This window comes from Mauremys mutica, chromosome 12 (genome assembly GCF_020497125.1).
Source record: "Mauremys mutica isolate MM-2020 ecotype Southern chromosome 12, ASM2049712v1, whole genome shotgun sequence".
Lineage (NCBI taxonomy): Eukaryota > Metazoa > Chordata > Testudines > Geoemydidae > Mauremys > Mauremys mutica.
Genome location: NC_059083.1, coordinates 58,247,057 through 58,253,243, shown reverse-complemented (window position 1 = coordinate 58,253,243; position 6,187 = coordinate 58,247,057). Strand labels below are relative to the sequence as shown.

Below are 6,187 nucleotides of genomic sequence, written 5' to 3'. Positions count from 1 at the left end.
GCAGATTCGAGGGTGATCTGTAAAGCTGCGCCGTGTGACTCCAAAGCAGTTTGCTTACAAGATCCTGGGGCAATCTGAGGGGGATACAGGGTGGAAATTGAGGAGGGTCTGGAGCAGTGACAGCTGGAGCTGTTCGGATTAAAGGCAAATCGAGACCGATTTGGAAATTAAATCAAGAACTAGACCCATAATATAGCCAGCAAGGAAAGAGCAGCCCAGTGCCAGCCAGGCAGCCTGCTCTGGTGGGCTTGCTGCACATCTGAAGGGAATGCTGCAGCTACTGCTGTTATCTGAGCTCTTGGAGAGGAGGCTCCTCCTCTTCCTTAACTCTTCCCGAGTTAGGAGAGCTGTGACTGCTCTTGAATGCTGCTCCAGCGTGCCTGTATTGCCACCGGCGATGGGAGCCTCTCGTGCTCAGGAGTTGGCTGTCACAGTGCACTGTTCAGTGGCGGGATCACAGCTCTGATGCTGCAATCTGTTGTGCATGGTGCATGTGCCCCCTGCGTCTAATAACACAGACTCTGTTGTTCTCCCTGCAAGCTTGGATGCTTTCCCCATCCCTCACCTGGTGAGGTGGTTCAGCAAGGTAAAGACCACTCAGACAGCCCCCCTCCAGCTGCGGAGAACCTGCGCCAGGTGAGCCCTCAACATTCCCTTGCCTGCACTGTGGGCTGCAAGAAGTTAATTAATAGTTGGAAAAGCAGCTTCCAGAGTTTGTCTAATTCCACCCACAACAGCTCCTTTCACTCTATTTTAAACCAGTTCTTACTCTGCTTCAAGTTTAAAAAAAAACAACATTCGCTGCTCCTCTATAAAACCGGCCATAAGCCTCGGAGAAAGCGAGGAGTCACAGTTCCAGCACCTCGGCCAAGAAGTTGTAGCTCAGCTGAGAAGTCTGCAGGTAATTTATGTTTCATACTTAATCATCTTTCTGTTCTTCGAGTTGCTTTCTCTCATGCGCGGGTAGTTATCTGTATGCATAGCGCCTGAATAGTGTGGTGACTGGTTCTGTAGCGGTAGAGAAATAGATAGAGAGATAACTCCTATTTCGATGTGTTATTTAATATTTGGTTATTCCAGAGACAGCTTTGCTGGCCAGTGCACCTGGTGCATGCTGGATGAAGTGCGTCCACACATGGCAGTAATCTGGAATAGAGAATAAGTTGTATTTTGCAAAGTTAAAGAGCAGGCTAAATAAAAGTCCCAGACGCATTCCTCTGACCTTCAAGAAGTTGCACCGAATGAAACATTGAAGGGACTCAGTAGCTGGGTTTGTAAAGGAAAGATGATGATGCTAATCCATGTGGGGTTTTACACGAGTCTGGCCTTTGCTTTGTTACAGCTGTCTAAAGGCTGTTAGGAAAGTTAATTTAATCCCCCATTGCTCCACTGTGCATGCTGTTCAGAAAATGGCCCTCCCAGGGGGTTGGTCTGTGTGTGATGGACACTGGAAGGGGGCTGGATGCACACTTCTATTTCTCTTCTTGCCAGTTTGACAGCAATATCATGTCACATCTCTGTTAAACTCGGAAGGGCTGTTCCTCGGGTTACACATGTTGAAAGAGCTCCGTGACTCACACATGCATCCCACAAACTCGTAGAACAAAGCTCGCAGTGATGCTCAGAAATCCAGGGCATTTAGGAGCTGCGTTGTCTCATTTCTTTTTTAAAATGTATTGCAAAAGGCTGGTTGACAAAACTATTGGTCTCCCTTGTTCAGGACAAAAACATATGGAGACCACTCCCTCCCAGGTGCCAAATTGGACGACCTAGGTTGTGGGCAATCCAGGGCAATCCTTGTGGAAGCCCCATCTCGGCAGCAATTAAGTAGTTACATTTTGCAAAGGGTAAATTGTGCAGCAAAGGAAATGTGGATGGGGCTGTGAATGCAGCACTCCTGAAGGCAGTGTGGAAAGTGGAGGCTGCTGTCCAGCCACCCAGCTCTGAAGGCAGCGCTGCCACTAGCAGCAGCGCAGAAGTAAGGGTGGCAATACCATACCACGCCACCCTTACTTCTGCGCAACATTTGATCTTTGTGCTGGGAGGGGTGGCTACAGGGATGCTAAGATGAATTCTGGGGTGATTATAGCCCCCACAAGCACCCCCCAGTGCTGCCCCTGTCTTCTAATGGCTCCACCACACTGTGAGGACAAGGGACTAGTCTTTGGCTGGATTTGGGTGTTGTGTGTCATGCATTTGACTGTCCTAGAGCCCTTCTGGCTGCAGATCTGCTTCCCCCAGTCTGATAATAAAGCTCCTGTCATCTCAGTTTCCTCCGTGTTCAAACACCTGTCAGCAAAGGAGGGTTCTTCCCCAGATTGTGATTAACAGTATTCTCCTGCAAATGCCTGTATGTCTCCTACCCCAAAGACAACGTGAACGTCTGGTACTCAGCAGCCACATGCCAGCATCTCTGCTCCTGCTGCCTTGCCCCATGTTCTAATGGGGATGGTGGTTCAGTGCAATGAGGAAGGCTGTGGTGGCTCTTCCGTGGTGTATATGGGCTATAGCACCCCTCCTTTGCTCCACACAAACAGACAGCCACATGTTACTGTAGATAGACTTGTCTGATGCTCCCATTTAAATGTGAGACAAAATAGCTTAGCTATGGCTTTGTTCTGCAGCTGACAATAGGTAGCTAAAAATATCTGACTTTGTTCCACTCAATAAAGGTCTCTCAAGGGGCAACACTAACATTTTGCCAGATTTGTGTAAAAATACGGCAAAAAAAATCAAATTTTTGCCAATAGCATCTCACAAAACATGTAACTATTAAAAAAAAAATCAACCCCCATGCTGTGCTGCTACAGGGGTTATGTGGGCTGCTCTGTGAAAGCATCTCCCTGGCACATGGCTGCGACTGCCTGACAGCACTGGGGCAAGGGGTAGGCCTAGTTACCATGTACATGCATGCACGCACACATACACAATGTAAATTGTATTCTTCTGGTCACTGATATATAGACATACCTGGCATATTGATTAATTACATTCGAAGGGCCGGCTGGCTTCCAGGATTGATAGTTTGTTGCTGAGCCCTTCACCGTCCCATAGCGCTTGGCTGAGGCAGTGATGAGTGCCAGTACCAGAAGGTGGACACATTGCTGGTTCAAGACCAGCCTGGGTTGGTAAGGACAGCAAGTTCTTACTGACTATTGGTAGCTATTTGGTAGCCTCCGTGAAATACAGTCCCCTTTCTTTCACATTTCTATCACAGTAGCAGCTCGAAGCTAGCCAGGCTGAGGCCCCATGGTGCTAGGCACTGTACAAATATATCAAAGATGACAGTTCCTGCCCCAAAGAGCTGAAAGTCAGAATGTAGCAAGAGGATGAGGAAACAAACCAGCTGAGGAGCAAGAGGCAGGGTAACATGGATCAAGGGATTGTGCATTTCTTAGCAAACAAGGAGCAATAAGCACAGCCTGCCACCTGCCTGGCCATTCACCGGTCCATTGACTTTCAGGCCAGAAGGGACCATTGCACCCATCTAATGTGACCTCCTGAATAACATAGGTCATTGTACCCACCTAGAGATTCCTGCCATAAGCCTATTGGGTGAGCTAGAACAGAGCTTTTCAGAGACACCCAGTAAAGACTCCAAGGGACAGAGAATCTACCATGTCTCTAGTTACTCGCCCTATTAACCAGTGGTGCCTTACTTCTAGTTTTAATTTGGCCAGTTTAACTTCCAGCTGTTGGCACTTTTTCTGCCTCAGATGATAGAGCTGCCTGCTACCAGCTTCTCCCCCTGATAATAATAGGCAGTGGTCAAGTCACCTCTTACTCTTCTTGTGGACAAACTAGAGATTGAGCTTCTTTCGTCAGGCACTGTAAGGCCTGTAAGTGTTTCCAAGTCTCAAATTGTTCCTGTTACTCTTTTCTCCACCCTTCCCAGTTTTGCTGTGTGGACGCTAGAGCTGGACACAGTGTCCAGCAGTGGTCTCACGAATGTCATGGACAGAGGTAACATCACCTCCCTGCGCCTGTCAATATTCCTCTGCTTATACATCCAAGGATCGCATCAATCCTCTTAACCACAGCATGGCACTGGCAGCTCATGTTTCTGCCATGACCCCTCAGTCCCTTGCACAGTCACTGCTTGCCAGGATACAGTCTCCCATCATGTAAGCATGACTTATTTCTGGTTCCTAAAAGTATGACAAGGCACTTGGCTGTATTAAAATACACTGCAATGCACTTGCCTGTATGCACCATGGCAGGGGGAGTTCTGTGGAGTGACTTGCAGGAGACTAGGGGGCATTATGGATTGCATCTGGGAGTTTTCCCTGTGTGTACAGGGCAGCCTGGCGGGCAGAAATTCTGAAGGGGCTTGTGGGGAAAACAGTGATGTGGATGATGCAGGGAAGTGTAACGGATGGGCTGAAGGGATGTGACCTTGGAGTGAGATAACAGGTTGGCTAAGGAGGACAGGCTAAGCTGTGGAGAGCTTTGGCAGGAAGAAGGTGGGGTTTGTGTCTGATGCAGCTGAGAAGGCAGAGCCCCTGGACATACAGGAAGGGAGGGAGCGGGACTCAGAGTGCTGGATCAGGGAGATGATAGTAACAATATTTTGAGGGGTGCTGGCATCGAGGCCGAAGGGGATTGCAGCGTGGAGGAATGCTGGGGATTGGACGAGACTCATCTCTGAGAGTTTTCTTGTGTCCACACTCTGATGACTGGCTCCAATTGGCCCCATCTCTGCAGAAGCCAAGGCCAGTATGGGCCCTGGAAAGGGAGCTCTGGACTGGCCAGCCGCTGCCTCCACCCCTTCTGTGGCTAAACAGGAGGCTTCATTCTCCAGGCTCTGTTAATCCGGCACCTTTCACCAGCTCTAGAAAAGCAGTGATTGGACTCTGCAGCAGTTGGGGCCCAGGAGCTCAGGAAATGTTGTGTTACTGTGTGCTCCCCAGGAGAGTTTCCCTGGCCTGGTCCCAGACCAGGAGACACATGGTAGCCCAGCCTGCTCACAAGGTCAAGGCACTAAACTTAGACTCCCTCTCCTGTATGGCAAATGTGTCGTTAGGGAAAAAGCTGCATCTGGAAGTGATTCACGCAGTGTTTGGCGCCTCAGTATTTTCGGAATGTACCTGCTTTATTTCTTGGCTTTGTTGTCTGTCATTGGAGAGTAACTAAGTTACAGTGCGAGATACAAGAAGGCCAGGAGATCCATCGAGCCTAGCCCCCTGTGGAGCTTGGTAAATATGTTAGTAAACGAGGTAGGAAACTCCATCACTGACTCAAGTCGTGTTAGGCTCTTGTCGTTAGAGAGAGGCACTGCAGACATTTGCCAGTTCTTATGGTTATTATCAGTTAGTATCTGTATGATGGTAGCACCTCAGAGTTCCTGGATGGGGACCCGTTGTGCTAGGAGCTGTGCAAACACCACACAGAAGAGTGGTCCCTGGCCCAGAGAGCTCACAATTTCAGTAATTAATTCTTGTGATCTTGCCCTGCCAGACACATAGTTTGTTAGGTTAGGAGGGTGGGTCTGGAAGGGCAATGTGGCCTGGAGATACAATGTGCACAGGTCAGAGTGGAACGCTGGACCTGGAGGCTGGCCCAGGAGCCTCGGCTTCAGTTTCACCCAGTGTTTGGAGGCTGGTTATTTGGTCCAGCTGTCAAGGCTCTGGCAGGGGCAGCCAGGTGAGCCAGGTGCAAGAGTATAGCAGGAATTACTGCCACCTAGAGGGCAAGCTGGGCTGCTGCCCAGAAGGTGGCGCTGCAGCACTGATGGCCGGCGCTCTCAGCAGCATGGGAGCAGCCTTCCAAATCACGCTGCAGACACTGACTCTAAACCCTGCGTCTGTGTACATCAGTGTCCTCCTGCCGGCAAACACGGAGAGCATGAGGAATCTACCATGCTGTAGTGGCTGTAGAGCTGAGCACTCTTCACTGGGAGACTTCTCTAAGTAGCTGGGGCACAACCAGAATTTTGCTAAGGAGGGGGCCCAGGTTACCTGCTTGGCCACCCCAAATTTGAGTGGCATTGCCCTGATCACCAGGTCAGAATGCCACTTACTCAAGTTTGGCCCAGCTCCCCCTCCATCATCTAGTCAGGGGCCAAAGGCGGGTCCTGGCCCTTGTGCACCTCTTTCATTGCACCCCTGCCAGCTAGGTGGGTATCTCATGTGCTGGGAAGCCCTAAATGCCTCTCAGCTATGGCATAGCCTTTAGGTGTGTATCTGGC

General features: G+C 49.8%; 1 protein-coding gene across 3 annotated transcripts in view; it reads left to right on the top strand.

The window, feature by feature from the left end:
• Window positions 1-361: 361 nt before the first annotated feature.
• The window catches only part of MYOCD (myocardin), a 477,029-nt gene continuing 471,203 nt past the window's right edge, over window positions 362-6,187 (top strand). For all 3 annotated transcript variants that reach the window (XM_044983071.1, XM_044983078.1, XM_044983073.1), the window contains exon 1: window positions 362-901. The gene's annotated coding sequence lies outside the window, so the exon portion shown is untranslated. The remainder of the gene's footprint in view (window positions 902-6,187) is intronic.